Source organism: Aegilops tauschii, chromosome 7, assembly GCF_002575655.3.
Source record: "Aegilops tauschii subsp. strangulata cultivar AL8/78 chromosome 7, Aet v6.0, whole genome shotgun sequence".
NCBI lineage: Eukaryota > Viridiplantae > Streptophyta > Magnoliopsida > Poales > Poaceae > Aegilops > Aegilops tauschii.
This window is the reverse complement of record NC_053041.3, coordinates 242603209-242630513: the sequence shown is the minus strand read 5'-3', so window position 1 is coordinate 242630513 and position 27305 is coordinate 242603209.

Sequence of the window (27305 nt, the reverse complement as noted above, 5' to 3'; positions counted from 1 at the left end):
TTCTCTATTCTACATATCTCCATTAGTTGAAGAAAATTATGGTTTGTAATTTGCATCCTGCGGAAAGATGGTGAAGATTCAACCGAAATCTTTATTGTAGTTGAAGACATTGTCATGTCACAACATGTAACTAATGGCATTGAGGTTAGCATACTGTCACACAAAGGTATTTCAACAATAAGTTAATGCCTTACTTTATGCCTTCTTACTCTTAGTCTCACCAATATTTGTGTTGGAATTGAAGTTTCATGGTAATACAATATAATGCCTCTCGATCTTACACGCATATGCTTGTGACAATATATCAGTTTGCGCTAATTGCTTGTGTAATCCGGCCATCTAAGGGTATGTAATTATTGGATTATATTTCAGAATTTTTTCGCTCTCGCTTAATTTTGTCATAGATTATTTTTTGATCTGTTTTTCTTCATGAACTTACATTTAAATTAGAGCTTAATGGAATCGAACCATCGATTTATTTTCTTTTATCGTGCTTAGCTCCACTTCTAAAAAAATATTTATATTAAATCTCATAGCTGAACCTTATATAATGAAAAATGACAATTTATTATTTATCATTTCAAATATATATTAAAATGTGTTCTATTCTTGGTACATTTAAAAAGATATGTCTCTGGTATGACTCGAAACCTTCATCAACCAATATAATTTTTCTCCTAAAATGGATTTTCGTGTGGCTTTACTGTTCATCCAAGCACCAATTTATCTACTGGTCTGGGACATTTCGATAGGTTAGAATTTTTTTGGGGGGTGGTTAGCGTTTTTTTAACTGTGCGTGATATCATTCTATTATTGTTTGACCCGATTAAATTTGTACCCATCCGTTAGATGCATGCGAACAGATATGGCGCATGCATGCTTTGTAGTACTCTCCCTGTCCCTAAATATAACTCTTTTAGATATTCCACCACGGACTGCATACCGATGTATATAGATGTATTCTAAAATCTAGATTGACTCATTTTGCTCCGTATGTAGTCCATATTAAAACCTCTAAAAGGACTTAAATTTAGGAACGGGGAAGTATATGTTTTATAGATAGATTAAATGATCTAGGAGTGCCATTTTTCCCAAAAGGGCATGCCCATGTTTTTTCTAATGTGTATGTGACCAGGTTGGCTACATGTGCCATTTTTGGGACATAATGACCCCTGCCCACGTTTTTAGTATAATATGTGATCTAGTTTTGTGTTTCCTTTCCGATGAAGAGCCTTCCATATTTTTCTCATCAGGTTTTGTACGTGTCCATATGAGACTCTGTTTCCTTTTGCACGAAGAGCCTCCCATATTTTTGTCGTCCGATTTTGTAGGTGTCCATGTTTGACTCCGCTAGGTTTGCACGTGCCCATGCTAGTTTTTTTTCTCATCAACGTGTCATCCATAGACTTGTTTGTACATGATTGATGTTGTGCGTAACTTTTTTTACTTTTAATCTAAATTGTTAAAATTAAGATCAACATAGCATATATTTTTAGCACATGTGGACAAACGTGATGGCTTGTTTGACTTCTGTCTTAATAATATAATAGATTCCTCACAAAGTTTCGTTCCATTCCGAGAACTTTTATTTCTGCACAAAAACAACACCATGGTAGTTCTGCTGAAAACAGTGTCAGTCTGGGGTTAGTTTCATTCAAATCATACAAATTAGAGTCCAAAATAATAGGAAAAGCATTAGGAAAAGTAGATACGTTGGAGACGTATCAACTCCCCCAAGCTTAAACCTTTGCTTGTCCTCAAGCAATTCAGTTGATAAACTGAAAGTGAAAAAGAAAAACTTTTACAAACTCTTTTACTCTTGTTTGCATAAATAAGCTTAAACAGCACCCAGGTTTTCAGCCACTCATTATAACTAACCATGCCGACAAAAACTCTTAAAGATTATATTAACTCATATCAATGACATAATCAGCTAGCGAGCAATAATAAGATATCTCAAACAACAACACGTTGTCAAAACAACCATGATATAATATGACAATAGTGGTATCTCGCTAGCCCTTTCTGAGACCGCAAAACATAAATGCAGAGCACCTCCAAAGTTCAAGCAGCGACTAGACATTGTAATTCATGGTAGAGAAGATCCAGTCATGATGCACCCAACATTAGCTACACACAATGCATAAATCATGACAGCTGTGCTCTCAGGTTCTAGCGATTGTTTTAGAAGGTGATGACACAACATAAAAGTAAATAGAAAGTTTGTTCGCAGAGGGAAGCAGTGATTTGCAGAGGTGACAGAGCTCAAGTTTTAAAACAGATATAAATGATATTTTGAGACATGCACACTTCTTATTCACTTCACGACCATCAGTTATCAACATCTTCCATGCTAAGCATGCTAGTGGCGGTTCCCAAGCGATAAAAGTAAAGGTTTTGACTCCATTGGGAGTTTTTGTTTGATTATTTCAGAGATGAACTCTTTTTCATGTTTGCAGTTTGGGACTAGGCAACCCTATTACTGCCCTTTCCTCGTGCGATGGCGAGTGAATAAACACTCGACCTGAGAATAACCCACTTAGCATGGAAGATGTCGACCACCTCCTGTCGTTCCATTAACGATCCAGGCACACAAAAATGATAATTTTTTTAGAAGTTTTTAGAGGTGGCACATGCAAATTTACTTAGGACGGCAGGGCAATACCGTATATAGGTAGGTATGGCGGACTCATTTGGAATAACTTTTTTGACTATAAACAGTAGGGTAAAACCCCACTGCAATTTTTATATATAAATAAAAAGGAGCAAGGTCTCAAGTATTCCTGAAACATTAAAGAAGGGCTTGAGCAAAGCCCTCAAAAGAAATCTAGCTAAACTAGCTAAAACTAGGAAAAAGACTAGAAGATTACAACAATAGGCATGAGAGCTGCCTATGAGACTATTCTTGATGCTGAAGCCAAGCCAGGAAATGATCAGCATACTTTGGCTTGATCCTGTGAGTGAGAAGTTTCATCTCCAGCATATAGATTTGCTTCCATCCTTGGAAGGTAGGCTGAATATGTTCAAAGATCTTGTTATTTCTAGAAATCCAAATTGCCCATGAGCTTAGAATTATTATTTCCATGAAGAAAGGTAGACTCAATTTGTCCTTGATGTCTTGAAAAGCTTCCATAACAGACAAATTTTGTGCTCTGGTAGGACAGATATAGTCCCAAAATCTCTTGGCAAATGGGCATCCCCAGAACAGGCGATGCAGAGTTTCCTCCTGTTGACATTCTTTGGTTGCACGGTATTCCTCTAGTATAAAGTTCTTCCTTCTCAGAAGATTTCTTGTGTTGAGTCTATCATGCAACAGCATCCAGAAGAACATTTTGTGTTTTGGCTGGCATGAAGAATTCCAAATCCAGTTGGAATGTGGAGGGACTTGTTTGATTCCAATCATAAAATTGTATGCCTTTGCACAAGAGAATTGTTCATTACCCCAGATGTAACTCCGTGTATCTGTCATGTCCTGAAAGTTGGATTGCCTCAGTGAGTGACATATGTCTTCCAGCTACAAAAATTGCTCATGTGCTTGGATTGATAGTGGCAGATGAAAAAGATCTTCCAAATACTCTGTATTTGTGACTTGTTGCACTATGAGTCTATATCTGGAATAACTTTGGGTTCAAGGTTTTTGGTGTACAAGCAGAGTTCCCACTTAGCACAGGCGAAGGCTAGCAATTAGATTGAGAAGCGGCCAGCTAACCATGCATTATGCATAAGTAACATTGGACACTAGCATGAGTAGGATATTGTAAGTGCATCTAGTGCCACGCCTAGTTGGTTTTGGAGTATTGACGACAAACTTGGTTGAGGGACTAATGTGTTTGTGAGAATTGCATGATAACACAGGTAGTAGTCCCATATTGATTCGGTTTACCTCCCAGAAATGATCCATAAAAATGTGTGAAGACATTGAAGACAATGGTGGTCTGTGAAGATATTCACAACGAGGATTATGACTTGAGAAGACATTCACATGAAGACTATGGAGTGCGAAGACATAGTTGTTTTGTAGTTTCCTTTTCTTCTTTGTTGAGTCATAGGAACCACCGTACTGTTAAGTGGGGTCCAAGTGAACAAAGTCAGAGTGACTGATGTGATGCTCAACCAAGACTTATGTCTTCGAGCGAAGACAATGAGAGCAAATCTTATCCAAAGCTGGATGAGTCAGCTTTACTTGTAGCCCAAGTCAAGCTGTCGCGTGTGTTTGAAATCTGACCGTTGGACACGTGTCAGTTCCTTAGTGACCCAGGGCCATTTCGGACAAATTAGGTCGGGTTGCCTCCTGGCTATAAATAGCCCACCCCCTACACCATAAATTGGTGGCTGCTTAGAGTTAGTGCACAGCTTTTGTCATTTGAGAGCAACCCACCTCCGAAGCATTTGAGAGGGAGATCCTTGCGTGGACAAAGCCCAAAACACCCAGAGCCAAAGAGTGTTAGGCATCACTGAAGTCTTTCTGTCCGCATGATCTGAAGACTTGTTACACTTGAGGACTGTGAATCGTCCAGCCGGTTTGGCGTCATGTTCTGAGCATCCAAGAGCCATTGTGGATTGCCAGTGAATGAAGTCCATGAAGGTTTGGAAGTCTACCTTGAAGACTTACGAGAGTGATTGGGCGAGGACTAAGTGTTCTTAGCTCAAGGGGAATAAGGTGAAGACGCAGTCTTCTGAGTTAAATCTCAGCCTCCCTAACCAGACGTACAGTTGTCACAACAACTGGAACTGGTCTACCAAATCCTTGTCCTCACCAAGCAACTAGTTCTATCCTTCACATCTCTTTACTTTACAGTTTGTCTTCGTGAAGTCATTGCCTGCTTGCATGATCTGATTGTCTTCACTGTGTGAATATTGTTGTTGTCTGGCTTCATACTATCTTCCATCCTGATCCATACTACCTAGCTGCTGATAGTATTCGTGTTTTCACTTCATTTCTTACTTGACTATGGCTTGTCTAGTGTAGTCTGCCTTCTGCTGCATATCAATAGGTTCATTTCTACTGTTTGTCTTCAAAGCCCCCGTGTTTTGAAGACTTTCATAAAAATCGCCTATTCACCCCCCTCTAGTCGATAACTAGCACTTTCAATTGGTATCAGAGCAAGGTGATCCCTTGTTCTGTGTGATCTGGTTTAACCACCTGGAGTTTTAGCTATGTCGACTGCGGGGATAATCAAGGTCTCCACTGCGTGCCCTGTCTTTGATGGCACTGATTACCCCTACTGGAAGAATAAGATGCGCATGCATCTTGAAGCCATTGATGTCAACCTCTGGTATGTCGTCAAGAACGGCGTTCCCAAGGTCAGTGAAGGTGTCACCGCTGCTGATGTCAAGAGGTTCATTCAACTGGACTCGACTGCCAAGAACATCATCTGTGGTCATCTGACCAAAGGACAGTATGGCCGTGTGAGTGCTCTGGAAACTGCGAAGCTAGTCTAGGACTGGCTCTCCAAGGTCAACGAAGGTGTCTCAACCCAGAGAGACTCAAGGATTGATGTTCTTCGCAACCTCTTCAAGAGAAACGACAATGAGAATGTCCAGCTCACGTTTGATCACCTCACTGATATCACAAATGAGCTTCGCGCACTCGGCGCCACTGAGATCACCAAGCATGAAATCGTCAAGAAGCTCCTGAGATCACTTGATAGCCCATTCAACACCCTGGCCCTGATGATCCAAGAACGTCCTGACTTCAAGACTCTCGATCCATCTGGCATACTTGAGAGGCTCAACACACATGAGTTCCAGTTATCTGAGAAGAGAGATACCTATGGTCCCAACTATGGCCGAACTCGCGCTTTGAAGGCAAAGGTTGTTTCCTCATCTGAAGAAGAATCTGATTGCAGTTCTGGGGATCCTGAAGACATTGGAAAGGAGCTTTCTATGCTTGTGAAGAAGTTCCAGAAGTTCACCAAGAAGAAAGGCTCCAGAAAGTCTTCAAGATCCAGCTCAAGAAATGATGAAGCTTCTACTCGTGACCACAAGAAGAGGACATGCCACAAATGCAAGAAACCTGGTCACTACATCTCTGAGTGTCCACAATGGGACAATGAGACCAAGAAGAAGAAGAAGAAGAGCAAGGAATATGATTCTGATGACAAGAAGAAGAAGAAATCCTCAAAGTCTTATTCCAAGTCTTCGTTGAAGTCTTCATCACACAAGAAGAGCTCATCAAGCAAGGCTCGTGCGATTGTTGGCAAGGAGATGGATTCATAGGAGGAGTCTGCTTCCGAGGAGGCAGAGGTGGAGCCTGAAGAGGAATCCAATTCAGGTGTGGCAAGCCTGGCTCTAGCTTCAGCCTATGTCGCCAAGTCCATCGTCAACACTGAAGACAATGGCCCTGTCAACCAACGCTGATGCTAATGATGAGGATGACTCTGCTCCCACCTACTACTTCATGGCACGTGGTGCCAAGGTAAACTCACGCGATGCTTACTTTCAAACATCAAGTGAAGATGACTCTGAATGTGAATCTAAACCTAGCTACAAAACACTTGCTAAAATTGCAACTGAACAACAAACTGCTATGGAACATATTCAAAAGTTGCTTGACAAAAGCGATGACCTGTTGGACGCGGAAATGACCCAATCTCAGTCCTTAATTGAAGACATCAAAAATCTTCACGTTAAGTATGAGGAACTTGAAAGTCATCATGAAATGCTCTCAACTACTCATGAAAAGCTTTCCTATGAGTATCTTCAAAGGAAGCAAGAACTTGAGAACTTGAGAGCGACTCATGAAGATCTTCAAAAAGAGAACGAGTCACTTCGCGCTCAACAGATCAGTTCCGCTCAGGAAGGATTTGAACCACCATGTCTAAAATGTCTTGAGCGAGATAATGATGTCTCTGTTGCTGAATGTTCTACTGCTGCTACTGTTGCAATATCTTCAACTCCTGATGTGGTAACTAACCCCTCTACTGAGGATACCACTACTTTTGCTGATGAGAATGCCAGGTTGAAGAAATTGCTTGAGACATGAATGTACAAAAGTCTCAAAGGGCATCAGACACTATGTGATTTCCTCAAGAAACAGATTCTGAATCGAAACCCTAGGAAAGAGGGTGTTGGGTTCGAGAGGAAAATGAATGTTGATGGTTCTTACTGGAAGCCTGAGTAGTACCCCAAAACCACATGGGTTGCTGCAAAGGGACCTTCAGTGGATCCATCTACCTTATCTGGCTTCACTTGTGCTAATCCGATTATCATTGATGAATCCTTTGATGCAAACTATAAACTGTTTAAGAATCAGAATGGTGAAGTGTTTGCCAGGTATATTGGTACTAACTGCAGGAATCGACCACCTTTAAAGAAGATCTAGGTGCCCAAAAGTTGTCTTGAGAAACTTCCTGTGCATGTCATCATGACACCACCTGGGAAGAAGACAAACCCCAAACCAAAGGCTTCATATGATCCAAAGGTTTCATACGGACAGAGGACTCACCAGAGTCACCCTAACGCCAATGTTTTGCAGGGAAACCATACTCAGGCTTATGAATATGAGCGTGTTTCATCAAACCGCTATGTTCATAAGACCAAGAACTTTTCTGCTTATTCTTATGAGTATTATTCACCACCTGCAAGGCTTTTTGCTATGGCTCCAAAGCCGAAGTTCTCAGATGCTGCACTTAGACTCATTGCTTCTAAGCCACCCCTGAAGATGTGGGTGGTCAAGAAAAATTAACTCTCTTTTGTAGGGAAAGGTCTCCAGCCGGAAATCAAAGGCGTCTGATGCTTATGCTGGGGACCTAAAACATCTTGTGGGGCGCAAGATAAAATGCCCAAATGGTCTTATTATGTATTTTGTTCCAGGATTCCTTGACAAACATCCTATTTATCTAACCAAGATCTGAACTTTCATAATCCGCTTGTTCATCAAATGTTTATGCTTCACAATACCCTTGGTGAAGCCTATCCCCCAAACTGCACTGTAGGGTATGACACCAAAGGCTTCAGAATGGATTATGCACAGTGGATGACATTATCTTCGGCTGCATTGACAAGAGATACAGTGATGAGTTTGGACATATGATGCAAGAGCAATATCAGATGTACATGATGGGTGAGCTGAAATTCTTCCTCGGTCTTCAGATCCGTCAGCAGAGCAACGGCATCTTCATATCAAAAGAGAAATACCTCAAAGACTGCCTGAAGAAGTTTGCAATGAAAGATTGCAAAGGATACACGACGCCAATGCCAACCAAAGGTCAATTGGGTCCCGACGACAATGGTAAAGAGTGCGATCAAAAGGTATACCGCTCCATGATTGGTTCATTACTCTATTTATGTGCATCTAGGCCAGATATAATGCTTAGCGTTTGCATGTTTGCCCGATTCCAAGCGGCACCAAAGGAATCGCATCACTTAGCTGTGAAGCGAATTCTTTGATATTTGGCTTACACCCCAACACTAGGATTATGGTATCCAAAGGGCTCAGAGTTTGATCTAGTTGGATTCTCATATGTTGATTATGCTGGTAACAAGGTTGATCGCAAGTCCACATCAGGCACATGTCACTTTCTTGGACGATCTCTTGTCTGTTGGTCTTCGAAGAAGCAGAACTGTGTATCCCTCTCCACTGCTGAATCTGAATACATTGCTGCTGGATCTTGCTGCGCTCAGCTTCTATGGATGAAGCAAACTCTCAAGGACCGTGGCATCCACCTGAAGCAAGTGCCACTCTACTGCGACAATGAAAGCGCCATCAAGATTGCCAACAACCCAGTCCAGCACTCGAAGACAAAGCACATTCAGATCCGTCATCACTTTCTCAGAGATCATGTCATGAAGGAAGATATTGATATCGTTCACGTCAACACTGAAGACCAATTGGTATATATCTTCACAAAGCCCTTGGATGAGAAAAGGTTTGCAAGTTGCGGTGTGAGCTAAATATATCTTAGAATCCTCGAATGTCCTATAATTGGACACACATCCTAACGCTTATGCATGTTGATGACTTAGATGTGCAACAGACGAAGTAACGTATATCTTCAATCAATGAAGACATACACTCTAAGTGTGAATACATTAACGCAGAATTTGACTTCAGAGCGCCACGATAATTGTGCGCCGTGTCTGGGTCTAATACTTCCTATACGGTGGGTAACACCACCACCAAATTCTTATTGAAGTGTTTCATTTGGTGTCACAATTGCATAGTCTTCGCATTTGGTTTGTCTTCAACATTGATTTGTCTTCAAAGTTTATCTTCGCAATGTTGAGTTGGTCTGATGTGTGTGTGTACATATATATATATATATATGTGTGTGTGTGTTCTATCCTCTACAACATTCACTTATAGCTATGTCTTCATACTTAAACTTTTCTTAATCTAAGTGAATGTGACCGGACCCTAACCCCCTCTGTGCTTCTACCTCAAATTCTATTTATCCAAGTCATATGCACTCTGTTGAAACCTGTCAAATGTCTTCTCTGAGTCCTTGTCAGCAGAAGACACAGAGACAATCATTTAAATATGTTTTGATGCCATATCCTTTTGCATGAATACCGGAGAAGCCAGAATGACCACCCGACAATCCAGGCGTGCGTGGGAACATGGGACAACTTCCAATAAGTTGCATGCATGCCACGTGTCCTTCAGATGTGAACCGCCAGGGGCACCTGCGTAATTACGCTGTGCAGTCCCTTTCCTTATAAATACACACACCCCGCGGTCAATATCTCTTCTTTCACCTCGCCACCTCGCTCAAACCGTAGCGCTTCCGCTAGCTCGCATCGATGCCGGAGACGAAGCGCTTAGCTGCCGCGACTTCTTCGACGCCATCCTCATGCCGGCCGCGGACCTCGCCCTCTCTGCCGCCGCCGTAGGTGTCTTCCGCCGCCAAGTTAGGGCGCGAAAGATTGAACTGCTCGGCTTCTAACTCTGCCTCGTCTAGCAGTTCGTCAGTGGTAATTAAATCTCACTTTTTACTGCCTTTTCGATCCATCAAATCCATCCACTTCAACCAAAAGTGATTTCTGCACTTCCAAGTATGGATCCGTCCTTATCTGCATCTCATATCATGCTAAGAATATTCACTTATGCTTCATAACTAGTTAGATTCCTCACTTGTAATTATTCATGGATTCGTACAAATCTGGAACCAACTCTCTTCAAATAAGTGAATGTCTTCGCTCTATGAGGTCAATGTCTTCAAACTGATTTATCTTCAAAATCTTTTGAGAATGCATATGACCTCTTCCCCTTCCCTCACACCTCTAATGGTGTCACAGGTACATCTCCGTGGGAGAATCCCTTGGTTCTCATAGTCTGCATTCATTTGCAGAGTTCTTACTGTTGGGGAACGTAGCAGAAATTCAAAATTTTCTACGCATCACCAAGATCAATCTATGGAGTAATCTAGCAACGAGGGGAAGGGGAGTGCATCTACATACCATTGTAGATCGCGATGTGGAAGCGTTGCAAGAACGCGGATGAAGGAGTCATACTCGTAGCGATTCAGATCGCGGTTGATTCCGATCTAAGCACCGAAGAACGGTGTCTCCGCGTTCAGCACACGTGCAGCCCGGTGACGTCTCCCACGCCTTGATCCAGCAAGGAGAGAGGGAGAGGTTGGGGAAGACTCCGTCCAGCAGCACGAAGGAGTGAGGGATCATCTTATTTATGCTACCGTCGTTCTAAGCAAATAAGATGCATAACATGATAAACATCACATGCAATCAAATAGTGACATGATATGGACAATATCATTTTGCTCCTTTGATCTCCATCTTCGGGGCACCATGATTATCTTTGTCACCGGCATGACACCATGATCTCCATCATTGTGTCTTCATGAAGTTGTCACGCCAACGATTACTTCTACTTCTATGGCTAACGCGCTTAGCAATAAAGTAAAGTAATTTACATGGCGTTATTCAATGACACGCAGGTCATACAAAAAATAAAGACAACTCCTATGGCTCCTGCCGGTTGTCATACTCATCGACATGCAAGTCGTGATTCCTATTACAAGAATATGATCAATCTCATACATCACATATATCATTCATCACATCTTCTGGCCATATCACATCACTTAGCACATGCTGCAAAAACAAGTTAGACGTCCTCTAATTGTTGTTGCAAGGTTTTACGTGGCTTGTATAGGTTTCTAGCAAGAACGTTTCTTACCTACGTAAAACCACAACGTGATTTGCCAATTTCTATTTACCCTTCATAAGGACCCTTTTCATCGAATCCGTTCCGACTAAAGTAGGAGAGACAGACACCCGCTAGCCACCTTATGCAACTAGTGCATGTCAGTCGGTGGAACCTGTCTCACGTAAGCGTACGTGTAAGGTCGGTCCGGGCCGCTTCATCCCACAATACCGCCGAAACAAGATAAGACTAGTAGCGGCAAGAAGAATTGGCAACATCTACGCCCACAACTGCTTTGTGTTCTACTCATGCATAGAAACTACGCATAGACCTGGCTCATGATGCCACTGGGGTGAACGTAGTAGAAATTCAAAATTTTCTACGCATCACCAAGATCAATCTATGGAGTAATCTAGCAACGAGGGGAAGGGGAGTGCATCTACATACCATTGTAGATCGCGATGCGGAAGCGTTGCAAGAACGCGGATGAAGGATTCGTACTCGTAGCGATTCAGATCATGGTTGATTCCGATCTAAGCACCGAAGAACGGTGTCTCCGCGTTCAACACACGTGCAGCCCGGTGACGTCTCCCACGCCTTGATCCAGCAAGGAGAGAGGGAGAGGTTGGAGAAGACTCCGTCCAGCAGCAGCACGACGGCGTGGTGGTGATGGAGGAGTGTGGCAATCCCACAGGGCTTCGCCAAGCACCGCGGGAGAGGAGGAGGAGGAGAGGTAGGGCTGCGCCAAGAGAGACAGGAAAACTCATGTGTTGGGCAGCCCTAGACCTCAACTATATATAGGGGGGAGGGGGCTGTGCCCCCTCTAGGGTTCCCACCCCAAGGGGTGGCGGCCAGCCCTAGATCCCATCTAGGGGGGCGGCCAAGGGGGGAAGAGAGGGGGGCGCCACTAGGGTGGGCCTTAAGGCCCATCTGGACCTAGGGTTTGCCCCCTCCCACTCTCCCTGCGCCTTGGGCTTTGGTGGGGGGGCGCACCAGCCCACCTGGGGCTGGTCCCCTCCCACACTTAGCCCACGCAGCCTTCTGGGGCTGGTGGCCCCACTTGGTGGACCCCCGGGACCCTCCCGGTGGTCCCGGTACATTACCGATATCACCCGAAACTTTTCCGGTGACCAAAACAGGACTTCCCATATATAAATCTTTACCTCCAGACCATTCCGGAACTCCTCGTGACGTCCGAGATCTCATCCGGGACTCCGAACAACATTCGGTAACCACGTATATCTATTCCCTATAACCCTAGCGTCATCGAACCTTAAGTGTGTAGACCCTACGGGTTCGGGAACCATGCAGACATGACCGAGACGTTCTCCGGCCAATAACCAACAGCGGGATCTGGATACCCATGTTGGCTCCCACATGTTCCACGATGATCTCATCGGATGAACCACGATGTCGGGGATTCAATCAATCCCGTATTCAATTCCCTTTGTCAATCAGTATGTTACTTGCCCGAGATTCGATCGTCGGTATCCCGATACCTTGTTCAATCTCGTTACCGGCAAGTCTCTTTACTCGTTCCATAACTCACATCATCCCGTGATCAACTCCTTGGTCACATTGTGCACATTATGATGATGTCCTACCGAGTGGGCCCAGAGATACCTCTCCGTTTACACGGAGTGACAAATCCCAGTCTCGATTCGTGCCAACCCAACAGACACTTTCGGAGATACCTGTAGTGCACCTTTATAGCCACCCAGTTACGTTGTGACGTTTGGTACACCCAAAGCATTCCTACGGTATCCGGGAGTTGCACAATTTCATGGTCTAAGGAAATGATACCTGACATTAGAAAAGCTCTGAGCAAACGAACTACACGATCTTGTGCTAGGCTTAGGATTGGGTCTTGTCCATCACATCATTCTCCTAATGATGTGATCCCGTTATCAACGACATCCAATGTCCATGGTCAGGAAACCGTAACCATCTATTGATCAACGAGCTAGTCAACTAGAGGCTTACTAGGGACATGGTGTTGTCTATGTATCCACACATGTATCTGAGTTTCCTATCAATACAATTCTAGCATGTATTATAAACGATTATCATGAACAAGGAAATATAATAATAACCTATTTATTATTGCCTCTAGGGCATATTTCCAACACTTACATCATCATATTCACTCCCCTGAAGCCAGATCTTGTCTGACCAACAGAAGGAAGCCATTCACTGTTTTGAAGCCATTCAGTCTGAATATCATGGCCACAGAAAAATCTGTCAGAAAAGGTGGCAGGCAACACAGAGGCAACACAGCTCTAGATCTGCCTCCGGATTTGTATGAAATGTACAAAACTAATCCAGAGGAGAACTACAATCAGCGCGAGACCCGAATCCAATGGTTTCGAAGATATTGGGCAGAAGAGTGGTTCAAGTACAAGTTTGTCACTGCCGAATATGCTGAAAAGAACGCCATCAAGCACCCATGGGGCGATATACTGTACAGAAACCTGCAGCCAAAGTCGAAGCCTGAAGCTATTGCCCAAGGCTTCTACCCATGCATGGTCTGAGGACCGAAGTCTGAGAATGCCGACCCATCCTCCATGTTATGGTGTCGTGAAGACAATCTCTTCAAGCACAATTTTCAGTTTGCTAAGGAGTCGGCTGCTAAGAACAAGAAGGCATTCGGACTCGACTTCAACCCTAGTCCGTCTGCTCCAAGGGCTGATGGCACACGTGATGCAAATCCCAATATCGTCGGCCCCTTCAACAACTTCGATGGCCTCCTCTCTCACATCGCTGCTCAGAGGGCCACAGTGGATCAATCTGCTGATGACGCAGATTCTGAAGATGCGCCAGCACCACCGAAGCAGAAGAAGAAGAAGAAGAAGAAGAAGAAATCAAAAGCTTCGAAGCCCTCTACCACACCAAAAGCTTCAACTGTGAAGCCATTGACCACTGCACCTCCTGAACCCAGTGTGCAGTCTGAAGATCTATCTCGTGTCTCCAAGAAGGCCGAGAAGTCCAAGAAAACCAAGAAGCCCAAGAAGATTTCTGGGCATGAACTGACTCCTGCTGCCATTCTGCGCAACAAGGAGGACACCATTGATCTGTCAAGTGATGAAAATCTTGGTGATGAAGCACTTGAGATGCTAATCAAGAGCAAGCAAGAGGCGGAGATCTTCAACTTCTGCCCCTCTTTGATGTTGACATTCTGAACAACTTCATCGATGAGTGGTTCGATGACCAAAGCATCAGTATTGATCATCTTCAGCTGCCTGTGGACATAAGCGTCACGTTTCACGGAGCCATTGCTAATGAGTTGGCCCTGGCTCAGAGAATCATCGAGCTTAAAAACAAGATTGATTATGAAAAGGCTCATTTCAAGAAGAATATGGCCAAGCTCAGTGTGGCTGATGTGCAGATCATCAAGGAGATGATGCATAATCTTAAGGAACAATTTCACAAGAAGAGTGAAGAAGCTAAAGGCTCACGAGAGCGCATGAAATACTTCGCAGAGAAATGTGTTCAAGCCCACAATGAAGCTGAAAAGCGAAAGGCTCTTGGGTGTCCTGGCATCGACCCCAGGATGGCTGCCAAGCAAAAGAAGAAGTCTGTTGCAGCCCAAACTGAAGCACCAAGGCAGGAAGAACCTCCCATTGTCTTCCCTGCCATCATGTCTGGCTCGAAGCCAAAGGTCACCTCAGCAGCTTCAGAGCTGAAGAAAACAAGGGCAGCTAAAGCCAAAGCCAGGAAAAGCAAGAACAAGGATGCATCTGATGATGCCCCATCCAAGAAGAAATTGAAGACAAAGTCTTCAAAGAAAGAGCATGCTTCGGCCACTGAGCCCCTCATTGTTGAACCCATTTCTGTTGCTCTTCCAGCCTCAAACAACCAAGAGTGTCGTCTTGTGATCCATGAGCCTGCTTCCACAGAGGCTCAAGAAGATGAAGAAGTTCCAGCTGTTGACCCCATCACAGCTGAAGACATTGGTCATGAAGACAATGTTGATGATGATGTAGTCCTTCCTCAGCTCGAGCCCCAGTCGGTATCATCGCGTGCTCCAACGACTAGTGAACTTATCAGCATTGGTCGTCCATTGACGCCACTTGCTCAGGATGACTCATGGGCCGAGCACCCACAGCAAGATACCCTAGTGCATGACGAGACACCAAGAACACCACCACCTCAAGTCACCACTCCGGTGCTTGCCGACGACAACTACATGGTGCAGACCACTCCTTCACCAAAGGCGTCGCCCGCATTTCGCAGGCTTCACAAAGGCCCCATGTCACCATGTCGAGCATTCCAGAGGGGGAATGCAACAAAGCTCAGTCACACGTCAAGTGTTTCCTGAAGCCACTCCCACTGTGAATGTCTCTGAGTCTGAAGCAAAAGCTGCTGAAGACATTCTGGCTGCATCAGTCGATGAAGATAAAGAAGAAAGAGAAGAAGAAAGAGTTGCCACACCCCCAGCTACAGATCAAGTAATTCTCGAAGAGAATGTGATTGTGCCAGACCCTCCCGTTCTTGAACGAACGGAGGTTGAAAACACTGAGGCTACCACAAACAACGCCACTGAAGCCAATGACTCTGTCATGGCTGAAGACAGTGTGGAGCCTGAAGCTAATGTGAATGTTGAAGCCACTGTTCCACCTCCAAGGCCCCATACCATGGAACAGGCAGTCAATCGTGAAGGTCAACTGGTTACTGTTAGATGGCCCACTATGGTTCCTCCTACTACTCCCGGACCATAGTATGACTATCATGTGGAGCAGAGGCCACAAGTTCAGAAGCCCAAGCCTAGGCTGCCAAGGCTTCCGAGTGCTGCCACAACACAAGGTTCCTTCAGCGTTCACAGCTTCAGAGAGCACAACACTTTCTTTGACAGCGCCAAGAATCCCTACACGAAGCCAAAGATCTCTTCCGATCGATTTTGGAGCCATCAACAGCGAAGCTACTACTCCTGCATTTTGTACAATCAAGAGCGCATATTTCCACACATGCGTCTCGATTGTGAAGCTATTGCTGGGCTGCTCTGTCTTGAAGAAGCTCTTGACTGCTTCACGGATGTAGGTCTTCTACCATTTGTGACAGACAAAGAGCACTGGAATGAAGAGCTTCAGTTCTATGCCACACTCCACATTCGTGGCTACAACAAGGATCCATAGACATGGATCCTCGAGTGGATGTCAGGTGATGTTCATCACGAAGCCAAAGCTCAAGACATCATCGAGCTTACTTCCCTGCCCACTCCAGGTGAGTTATATGAGCCTGGTTGTCAGCTTTACAGAGATGAACTACAGAGTATCTTTCAGAGGCCTGAGCCAAATATGAGTCAGATGCTCAGTATGATGAAGCCATTGCCTCAAGATGCTGAATACCCTAAAGAGTTCTTCGTGAAGGACCTCGAGTACTTGCCACGCATAGTATATCATATCCTGAGGCGTACTCTATGGCCGATAAAGGGACATTCTTCTGAAGCCAAACTAGAAGGAGCCATGAAGACTTTGGTATTTTACATCATCAATGGCATCAGATTCAACACCCAGGATTTCTTCTTCAGACAACTTGCTGTATCTGGGATTGATCTGTTTCGCTTGAAGTTCTATGCTCTATGGGTAATGCGCCTCATTAAGCTTCACTCCACTATTGACTATCAGCCCTCAGCGCACAACTACATTGTCTTTCTGCCTGAGGTTGATCTGTCCATTGAAGCCATCTACCCCGAGCCTGCCAAGAAGCCCTTACATCTTCAAAATGTTGAACATCAAAGCTTCATGCAACCAATCGAAGGAATCCTTGTTCCCAATGCTGCAACTCCTGCTTATCCTCTGGCTGGAAATATGAGAGTGCCACATCGTGCCAACACCGAAGCAACTGCAAGTACGATTTCCCCAAGGCCTCGGAAGTGATCTCGTGTCCTCAATGACCGAGAGCTTCTTGTGGCCTTGCATCAGAAGCAGGATAAGCATCATGACTGGCTAAAGCGTCAGATGCAGAGTATCTTGGTGGATGTCAATCGCATTCGAAACCTGGCCACCAAGAACTCGTTTGTTGCCCATGAAGCCTGTCGGCGGTCCTGCAAGAGTCTCACACTGCTCTGTCCTAAAGACCATCTTCGCAAAGATGGCTTCACTGAGCACTTCAAGTTTGATTCCAGGCCTCCACAAAATGCAAGCTGGCGCCGCACTCCCTCAATTGAAGATTCTGAGCGTTCATCTTCGGCTGCAGCTGTTGTTGCGAGAGTCGTCGATGAAGAAGACGACACCACTTCAGCAACCATTGCTACACTGCATCTCGACACTGCGTCAGGCCCGACTGCAGCACCAAACTCCAACGTCGACCCTGATCCATCATCTGCTCCCTCTGGGAACGAGTAGATACTCTATGACTTCAAACCTTTTTGGTCATTACTAACAAAAGGGGGAGAAGCATATGAGTTGATAGTCTTCAAGCGGGTCCTTATGGGTGGTTGCATTATTTTTGCCAAGTCTTTACAACTCTCGTCTTTTGATACATTTGGTTCTTTGAGTTGTAACACTTAAACTCAATGGTCCTCTGCTACTTTTTCTGCTACTTTGTGATGCGATGATAAATCCCACATGAAGCCATTCCGCAAACGTCCATTTTTCATTATGCATGTCATTATCTCCGTTATCTCTTTATATGCATGATGAATCGTCTTCATATGTTGAAGAGGATCTCTACAAGTAAAACCTGCCATGTGCATTTGCATTCAAAAGCAAACTACTTATATGCACATCTTCAGGGGGAGCCTTTTGCTACTTATGAAGACAATCCCTTAATCCTTAACTTTCACATACATTTATCCCCGTTGAAAACATCAACTTGTTTGTCATCAATCACCAAAAAGGGGGAGATTGTAAGTGCATCTAGTGCCACCCCTAGTTGGTTTTGGAGTATTGACGACAAACTTGGTTGAGGGACTAATGTGTTTGTGAGAATTGCAGTATAACATAGGTAGTAGTCCCATATTGATTCCGTTTACCTACTAGAAATGACCCATAAAAATGTGTGAAGACATTGAAGACAATGGTGGTCTGTGAAGATATTCACAACGAAGATTATGAATTGAGAAGACATTCACATGAAGACTATGGAGTGCGAAGACATAGTTGTTTCATAATTTAATTTTCTTCTTTGTTGAGTCACACGAACCACCGTACTGTTAAGTGGGGTCCAAGTGAACAAAGTCAGAGTGACTGATGTGATGCTCAACCAAAACCTATGTCTTCGAGCGAAGACAATGAGAACAAATCTTATCCAGAGCTGAATGAGTCAGCTTTACTTGTAGCCCAAGTCAAGCTGCCGCGTGTGTTTGAAATTTGACCGTTGGACAGGTGTCAGTTCCTTAGTGACCCAGGGTCATTTCGGACAAATTAGGTCGGGTTGCCTCCTGGCTATAAATAGCCCACCCCATACACCATAAATTGGTGGCTGCTCAGAGTTAGTGCACGGCTTTTGTCGTTTGAGAGCAACCCACCTCCGAAGCATTTGAGAGAGAGATCCTTGCGAGGACAAAGCCCAAAACAGCCAGAGCCAAAGAGTGTTAGGCATCACTAAAGTCTTTCTGTCCGCGTGATCTGAAGACTTGTTACACTTGAGGACTGTGAATCCTCCAGCCGGTTAGGCGTCATGTTCTGAGCATCCAAGAGCCATTGTGGATTGCTAGTGAACGAAGTCTGTGAAGGTTTGGAAGTCTACCTTGAAGACTTACCAGAGTGATTGGGCGAGGACTAAGTGTTCTTAGCTTAAGGGGAATAAGGTGAAGACGCGGTCTTCTGAGTTAAATCTCAGCCTCCCTAACCAGACGTACAGTTGTCACAACAACTGGAACTGGTCTACCAAATCCTTGTCCTCACCAAGCAACTGGTTCTATCCTTCGCATCTCTTTACTTTACAGTTTGTCTTCGTGAAGTCATTGCCCGCTTGCATGATCTGATTATCTTCACTGTGTGAATACTCTTGTTGTCTGGCTTCATACTGTCTTCCATCCTGATCCATACTACCTAGCCGCTGATAGTCTTCGTGCTTTCACTTCATTGCTTACTTGACTATGGCTTGTCTAGTGTAGTCTACCTTCCGCTGCATATCAATAGGTTCATTTATACTGTTTGTCCTCAAAGACCCTGTATTTTGAAGACTTTCATAAAAATCGCCTATTCACCCCCCTCTAGTCGATAACTAGCACTTTCAGATATGAACACCATGAACATAAATATCATAGAGGCCATGTTGGTTTTGATTCAACTACATGCATGAACATGTGCCAAGTCAAGCCACTCGAACATTCAGAGGAGGATACCATATCATCATACTACATCACAATCATTTTAACGCTATGTTGATATCCAAGATAAATCATTATCAACTCCCAGCTACTTATGCATGGCATGAGAAACTATAATCTCTAATTCTCATTGCAAACATGTTTAATCATAATGGGCTAAATCGTGGATACCAGGTTAAACATATTTACACAAACAAAACAAGTTGAGTTCATACCAGTTTCTCTCTACCACGGCTAGTTCATCGAATTTTGTCACTATTGCCTTTCACTTGCACGACCGAACGATGTGAAAATAATAATAGTGCAAGAGTGCTGTGGACTAAGCTGGAATCTGCAAACATTTTATTCAACAGGAGAAGACAAGGTAAAATGTGCTCTTTATTAGATTGTCATTTATTCATATGAGATCCACTCAACATTTTCATCATGGTCTTCTCCTCGGTAAGACTCGAATAAAAAGAAAAGAAATTCAGAGAAACACACTGAAATATTTTTGGATTTTTTGGTTTTCTTGAACAAGCAAATAGAAGAAAAAGCAAAAACAAGAAAACTATTTACACGGGAAAGCTCCCAACAAGCAAAATAAGAACAATGAAATCTTTTTGGATTTTCTTTTTAGTGCTACTACTAAGTATGCATAGAAAGTAAACTACTACAACCATTTTTTTGTTTTTTCTAAAGTTTTTGAAAAACACAAGACGAAAGCAAGAAAATAAATTTAAGCATGGATGATACAATGAAAAAGTGTGAACACCGACAAATAGAATGATATGTGTGAACATGGATATAATATCGGTGAGAAACACGTACTCCCCCAAGCTTAGGCTTTTGGCCTAGCTTGGTAGTTGATCAGTAGCCTGGAGGGTAGTAGTCGGCATGGTAGCTCATGGAGACTCTTGGTGCAGATGCCTCGACCTGCCGTACTGCCTCCACCGCTGCATTGTGAGCTCGGGCCTCGCTCTCAAGAGCAAAATATCTTCCTTTGCTGTGATAGTCAAAAAGAGCAAGCATAGGCAAATATGTGTGCACAACAGATGATTGGTTAAATAACAGATTGTAAGTGAAGTCATGGATCTTTCCCTTAAGGATTTTATGATCTTTCAAGGTGTCAAAATCTAAATACTGCATGGGTAGGATAGGATCAAAGGGCAAAGTTGAATCACCCAGCCTCGTGCTAAACGCATGGCATAAATTCCACCATAGAACCAGCCATTGTTAGCGTAATGCTGAAGTCTGCGTGCAACAATCGCTCCAAGGTTATAATTCCTTTCACCAGTGAGAGCGGTGCGTATGAGGCTCAAATCCGGAGCACAAAGCATAGTACAGTCTTGCTTGCCTACTATACATTTCCCGTTAAACAATGCAAAGTACTGAATTGCGGGAAAATGAATGCTCTTTATTCTACCTTGTGTCACTCCCCTCCCTTCACCATAGCAAAGACTAATCAAGAAAGATTCGAACTCAGCCCTTGGTGGTTCGTCAAGCGAACCCCAAAATGGTAGTTTGCAATGGTAAGCAAAATTCTCCAGTGAGATAGTAAATGGATTATCATAAAGCATGAAAGACAGTCTAGACTCACGCGGGAAGAATTTAAATCCTTTGACAAACGATTCCATGAGAAGGGGGCGTTGTTCGCACTTATCTGAGATGTAGGGACCGAGACCGGCATTGTGAACATATTGCTCAAATTCCTCTTTAATGCCAACACACATCATATATTCATCACAACACCATAGGCATGTTTTGGTGGCGGCATCTCGTGTGGAACTTTCACTTGGTTCTACATAAGACCGGCGGGCAGAACTGTCACTAGAAGATGCCCCTGAGGATCGCCTCCTTGAACAACTCCTTCCAAATAGGTTCATCGTGTCCGCGTACAATTTTCTGAAAATAAAACTTTTGGGTGACAAAAATTTGTCAACAAAACTTTATTAAATTGATAGCAACTACTCATAGGGATACCTAGAGGCAATAGCAAGCATTCAAACTACTTAGAACTCTAAGAATTCAACATGCAAGCTCATCTACAGCAGCACCAAGAGTAGCTAATTATTCAAAATATAAACCACTAAAACAAAAACTAATCAGACAAACGGTGGAGTCACATACCAAGCAACGATCTCCCGAAACAGTTTCGGAAACGAAGCTTCAAGCAAAGAGATCGAAATCCACGGGTTTGAGAGCAAGAACATGGGAGAGAGAGCAATGGAGATTTTTTCTGGGAGGTAAGTGATGATGTGGGATGAAGAGGTAAGTGAGGGGGCCCATGTGGGGACCACAACCCACCAGGGCGCGCCTGGGTGTCCTGGTGCGCCCAGGTGGGTTGGGCCCACCTGGTGCACCTCCCTCTAATATTATTTGCACCAGAAATTCAGAAATATTCAGAAAAAAAATCGTATAAAATTTTCAGAGCATTCTGAGAACTTTTATTTTTGGGTTATTTTTTTATTGCACGGGAAATTCAGAAAACAGAGAAAACATGGCATTTTATTTTATTTAACTAATAAAAACAAAAAACAAAAAGTAAGGACAGAAGGTAGTGCTTACTAAATTCATCAACTTCATACCGCTCAAAAATGATTCATTAATAAGGTTGATCAGGTCTTATTAACAACCACTTTCGATTAGCATGAAACCGAAGAACATTCGTAAATCACTAAGTCACCTCAATGGGGATATGAATGTCCCCAACAATAGAAAGTTTGTGATACTTGTTCTTTCAGTTATTTAGGCCATGGCCGGGGGCCACAAAAAACCCACTTGTAACCTTGATGTAATTGGTTCTTTGTGAGTAATACAAAGTCAGTGGGAACCTCTCCCACTGTCGTTCATGTTTAAAAAATGTCCCCAACAATAAGCACTTCATATTTCTTTTTGACAATAGGTAGAGGTATTTCAAAACTTCCAATAGCGATTGTCGGAGATTTTTCAATAACATTAATACCATTCACTTGGAATTGTTTCTTCGGAAAGGGCACCGTATGCTCATTACCATTAATATGAAACGTGACCTTGCTTTTATTGCAATCAATAACAGCCCCTACAGTATTGAAGAAGGGTCTACCAAGGATAATCGATATGTTGTCGTTCTCGGGCATCTCAAGTATAACATAGTCAGTCAAAATAGTAACATTAGCAACAAGAACGGGCACATCCTCACATATACCGATAGGTATGGCAGTTGATTTGTTAGCCATTTGCAAAGATATTTCAGTAGGTGTGAGTTTATTCAAGTCAAGTCTTTTATATAAAGAGAAAGGCATAACAGTAACACTAGCTCCTAAGTCACACAAGGCAGTTTTGACATAATTTCTTATGATGGAGCAAGGTATAGTTGGTATTCTTGGATCTCCAAGTTTTTTAGGCACTCCATCCTTAAAACAGTAATTAGAAAGCATGGTGGAGATTTCAGCTTCAGGTATTTTTCTCTTATTAGTGATGATGTCTTTCATGTATTTTGCATAAGGGGCCATCTTTAAAATATTAGTCAAGCGAGTGCACAAAAAGACTACATCCGAGTGGATATATATATATATATCCGGATCTCTCCAACACAAAGAGCTTGCCAAAGGAAAAAGTGTAAAAAGGAAAGGTGATGATTGATAACCCACAAGTATAGGGGGTCGCAACAGTTTTTAGGGTAGAGTATTCAACCCAAATTTATAGATTCGACACAAGGGGAGCCAAAGAATATATGAAGGTATTAGCAGCTGAGTTGCCAATTCAACCACACTTGGAGATTAATTATCTGCAGCAAGTAATCAGTAGCACAGTAATATGATAGTTTTGATAATAGTAGCAGCAACAACGGTAACAGTAACAGTGATAGCAGTAATTTTGTAGCAAGTGTAACAGTGATGATAGCAGTAGTAACTTAGCAGAAACAATATAAGATAAATTCGTGGGCATTGGATCGGTGTCTTGTTGGATGATATTCATCATGAGACAGTTATAACCTAGGGCGATACAGCACTAGCTCCACTTCATCAATATAATGTAGGCATGTATTCCGTAAATAGTCATACGTGCTTATGGAAAGAACGTGCATGACATCTTTTGTCCTACCCTCCCGTGGCAGCGAGGTCCATATTGGAAACTTAGGGATATTAAGGCCTCCTTTTAATAGAGAATCGGAACAAAGAATTAACACATAGTGAATACATGAACTCCTCAAACTACGGTCATCACCGGGAATGGGCCCGACTTTGTCACTCCGGGGTTGCCGGATCATAACACGTAGTAGGTGACTATAACTTGCAAGATCGGATCTTAAACATGGATATAATTATGATAACATAAACGGTTCAGATCTGAGTTCATGGCACCCGGGCCCAAAGTGACAATCATTAAGCATAGCAAAGTCATGGCGACATCAATCTAAGAACATAGTGGATACTAGGGATCAAGCCCTAACAAAACTAACTTGATTACATGATGAATCTCATCCAACTCCTCATCGACCAGCGAGCCTATGAAGGTATTACTCACTCCCTGTGAGGAGCATCATGGAATTAGCGATGGAGAAGGGTTGGTGATGATGAAGAACGGAGACCCCCCTCTCCAGAGCCCCAAATGAACTCCAGATCTGGCCTCCCGATGAAGAACAGGAGGTGACGGTGGCTCCGTCTCGCGGATCGTGATAATTCTTTCTCCCTGATTTTTTTCTTGAAAAATAGGATTTTATAGCGTCGGTTTCAAGGTCTGCAGGGCCACCAGGTGGGGACAACCCACCTGGGCGCACCAGGAGAGGGGGGCGTGCCCTGGTGGGCTGTGCCCACCCAGGGGCCCCTCTCCGGTAGGTCTTGACTCCAGAAATTCTTATATATTATATAAAAATTCCTCGCAAAGTTTTGTTCCATTCCGAGAACTTTTATTTCTGCACAAAGACAACACCATGGTAGTTCTGCTGAAAATAGCATCAGTCCGGGGTTAGTTTCATTCAAATCATGCAAATTAGAGTCCAAAACAAGAGGAACAGTGTTAGGAAAAGTAGATACGTTGGAGAAGTCTCAATGATCACCATGACTCTTGCATAAGGGTAGGAGATAAAAGTAAAAGATAGGCCCTTCGCAGAGGGAAGCAAAGGTTGTCGTGCGCTTTTATGGTTGGATGCACAAAATCTTAATGCAAAAGAACATCACTTTATATTTCCGCTTGTGATAACCTTTATTATGCATTCTAACGCTTTTATTTCTTCCATATCACAAGCTCGTATAAAGCTTATTTTCTTCACATTAATAGATCATGCATATTTAGAGAGCAATTTTTATTGCTTGCACCGATGATCTATCCATGGAGATAAATAGCAACGAGGGGGAGAGTGTGTCTACATACCCTCGTAGACCATAAGCGGAAGCGTTCCACAACGCGGTTGATGTAGTCAAACTTCTTCGTGCTTCAACCGATCAAGTACCGAACGCACGACACCTCCGCGTTCTGCACACTTTCAGCTCGGTTACATCCCTCGCCTTCTTGATCCAGCAAACGTCGAGGTAGTAGATGAGTTCCGTCAGTGCGACGGCGTGGTGACAGTGATGGTGAAGTGATCTCCACAGGGCTTTGCCTAAGCACTATGAAAATATGATCAGGGTGTAAACGGTGGAAGGGGGTGCCGCACACGGCTAGGCAATTGTCTGGGGTGTGCTAGGCGTCCCCCTCCCACATATACATAGGTGGGAGGGGGAAGGGAGGCAGCTTGGCGCACCACGTAGGTGGCTGGCCGGCCCTAGGGCTCCTGCCCTGGCCGCGCCCCCCTGCCATGTATTCCCAAGGGGGAAGGAAAGAGGGGGAGAGGGAAGGAAGTGGGAATCCTAATCCACACTTTCCTTTCCCTTCTCCCCTTTCCTTCTCCTCCTTAGGCTGACCCATAGTGGGGGGCACACCAGCCCCTTGTGGCTGGCGTGTTTCCCCTCTTGGCCCATAAGGCCCATATTTTTTGCCGGGGGTGCCCGGAACCCCAGTGACCCGATAAGTACCCGATACCCCCCCTCGAAACACTTCCGTTGTCCAAATACCATTGTCCTATATATCAATCTTTACCTCTTGACCATTTTGAGACTCCTCGTCATGTCCGTGATCTCATCCGGGACTCTGAACAACTTTCGGTCACCAAATCACATAACTCATATAATACTATATCATCAACGAGCGTTAAGCGTGCGGACCCTACGGGTTCGAGAACTATGTAGACATGACCGAGACACCTCTCCGGTCAATAACCAATAGCAGAACCTGGATGCCCATATTAGCTCCTACATATTCTACGAAGATCTTTATCAGTCGAACCATTATGACAACATACGTAATTCCCTTTGTCCATCGGTATGTTACTTGCCCGAGATTCGATCATTGGTATCTTCATACCTAGTTCAATCTCGTTACCGGCAAGTCTCTTTACTCGTTCTGTAATACATCACCTCGTGACTAACTCCTTAGTCGTTTGCTTGCAAGCTTATGATGTGTATTACCGAGAGGGCCCAGAGATACCTCTCCGATACTCTGAGTGACAAATCCTAATATCGATCTATGCCAACTCAACAAACACCTTCGGAGATACCTATAGAGCATCTTTATAATCACCCAGTTACATTGAGACGTTTGATAGCACAAAAGGCATTCCTCCGGTGTCCGGGAGTTGCATAATCTCATAGTCGAAGGAATATGTATTTGACATGAAGAAAGCAATAGCAATACAACTAAACGATCATTATGCTAAGCTAATGGATGGGTCTTGTCCATCACATCATTCTCATAATGATGTGATCCCGTTATCAAATGACAACTCATGTCAATGGTTAGGGAATCTTAACCATCTTTGATCAACGAGCTAGTCAAGTAGAGGCTCACTAGGGACATGGTGTTTGTTTATGTATTCACACATGTATTTAAGTTTCCGATCAATACAATTCTAGCATGAATAATAAACCTTTATCATGAATAAGGAAATATAAAATAACAACTTTATTATTGCCTCTAGGGCATATTTCCTTCAGTCTCCGACTTGCACTAGAGTCAATAATCTAGATTACATTGTAATGAATCTAACACCCATGGAGTCTTTGTGCTGATCATGTTTTGCTCATGGAATAGGCTTAGTCAATGGGTCTACCACATTCAGATCTGTATGTATCTTGCAAATTTCTATGTCTCCATCCTTGACTTGTTCACGAATGGAGTTGAAGCGTCTCTTGATGTGTTTGGTTCTCTTGTGAAACCTGGATTCCTTCGCCAAGGCAATTGCTCCAGTGTTGTCACAAAAGATTTTCATTTGATCTGATGCACTAGGTATTACACCCAGATCGGATATGAACTCCTTCATCCGGACTCCTTCATTTGCTGCTTCCAAAGCAGCTATGTACTCCGCTTCACATGTAGATCCCGCCAAGATGCTCTGCTTGGAACTGCACCAACTGACAGCTCCACCATTCAATATAAATACACACCCGGTTTGTGACTTAGAGTCATCCAAATTAGTGTCAAAGCTAGCATCGACGTAACCATTTACGACGAGCTCTTTGTCACCTCCATAAAGGAGAAACATATCCTTGGTCCTTTTCAGGTACTTCGGGATGTTCTTGACCGCTGTCCAGTGATCCACTCATGGGTTACTTTGATACCTCCCTGCCAGACTTATGGCAAGTCACACATCAGGTCTGGTACACAGCATAGCATACATGATAGAACCTATGGCTGAGGCATAGGGAATGACTTTCATTTTCTCTCTATCTTCTGTCATGGTCGGGCTTTGAGTCTGACTCAACTTCACACCTTGTAACACAAGCAAGAACCCTTTCTTTGACTGATCCACTTTGAACTTCTTCAAAATTTTGTCAAGGTATGTGCTTTCTTAAAGTCCTATTAAGCGTTTTGATCTATCTCTATAGATCTTGATGCCTAATATATAAGCAGCTTCACCGAGGTATT